The sequence below is a fragment of the Oncorhynchus tshawytscha genome, linkage group LG14, assembly GCF_018296145.1.
Source record: "Oncorhynchus tshawytscha isolate Ot180627B linkage group LG14, Otsh_v2.0, whole genome shotgun sequence".
Lineage (NCBI taxonomy): Eukaryota > Metazoa > Chordata > Actinopteri > Salmoniformes > Salmonidae > Oncorhynchus > Oncorhynchus tshawytscha.
In genome coordinates this window covers 20,162,705-20,164,302 of record NC_056442.1, presented here as the reverse complement: position 1 = coordinate 20,164,302, position 1,598 = coordinate 20,162,705, and positions in this window count along the sequence as shown.

The following is a 1,598-nucleotide window of genomic DNA, read 5'->3' as shown; positions in this document are numbered from 1 at the left end:
CGTAGGCAGGGAGTGAATGAGGCATTATTTGAACGGGACCTTGTCAGCCTGTCTGTTTGGGGAAGAGCCTTGGTCCAGTCCTTATCTCCACACACAGAGACTGTGCCTACTCTGTGCTCCCTGCCCACATGTCTGTCCCCATAGAAATATCATAATTACAGTAGCTTTATGGCTGTCTATTCAACATGGCAATTTTGCTCCTTCTATATCTTTATGCATATCCATGGGTATTTTTTTGATAACTCTTGTGAATGTTTTGTAGTTTAAAAAGGGCCTTTATCTGAGTCCCACTCTGTGGGAGTGACACTGTGTGTCTGTTGGCTGACTCTATCCCCTCCCCTTCGTTTAGCTTCATTCTCTCTCACTCAGCAAACAAGGCACAGTCATGTCCTCTAGGTTCAATTAAAAGTCAAAACCCCTTCCAGCCCCCATTGTCTTCCTCTCCCTCTCCATCACTATTATCCTTACTGGAATGACAGTTAGGGATTGTTTGAAGGGCCAGAGTGGCGTTGACTGACACATTGCCTTGAAAGACCCTCAATTAATAAGGTAAATCCCACACCAAACAGTAGGCCCTGAGAGCTTGGGATGAGATTAGCACAGCACAGCACTCCGAGAGGCTCCAGGGGGTGGGAGAGGAGTTGAATGGACACAATGGGTCAGCAGCATTAGGTATTGAGGAAGTGACCAGTTTAGAAACTGGTGGAGGGGAGGGGGAGTCCTTTTGATCTCAAGTCATTTTTTCGCTGACCTCTACTCTTTATGTTACCATGACAACAGTGCCCCCCCACACACACATAAGTATTTCCAATACATACTCTCAATTTCTTCCCCCTTCTTATCTGTCACCACCTTTTCCTCTGTGTGTCAGTTCAGTAGTCACACACTTGAGGGAGAAAGGCTCCATTGTATCGATCATTTCTCGACCCTGGAGACAATAGCGCTGTTGAAGTGGTTTTACCGCCCTCATACTGAGGGAGATAGACCCTCCAGTCATCCCCATATCCTGGGACACAATAGGATCCTAGGATACCACAGGGTTGCCGAGGAGGATGTCAGAATCTAATCTTTACATGATGGAAAATCCAACTCAGCTGGGAAACGTCTGAGTTCTGAGGTGAAATCTCAATAGAGGGCAAATGTATCACTGCTTCCATTGCTGGCTGTGAAGCCTGAGGACCAGGATATTTCTGTGTGTGTGCGTGCTTTTTTGTGTGCATGCGCATGTGTGTGTCTTTGTGTTACGCAGGTAGCAGGGGGCTTATTTTGGATTGGTTTACTGGTAGCTGTGCTGAATCAGCCTTCCTTATTTATGAAACAGAGCAGAGACTGGCAGGAGGTCAGGGCAAGCAGCCCCAATGACCTGCCTTCCCCTCTACAGCTCCACCATGGGCACACGCACGCACACACAAACACTCGGTGTCAAGACCCAATCATATCTGGCCATGTACTGTGTGTGTGTCTGTGTGAAACATTTCCTCTGTAATCTCTTAATCAAAGCGCTCACCTGGGTTCTACAGTCACACAGACTTCACTTTTCCATGATGTCACAATTTCACCTCTGAGACCAGAAGTCCCTCCAACCTCCCACCTCTTTA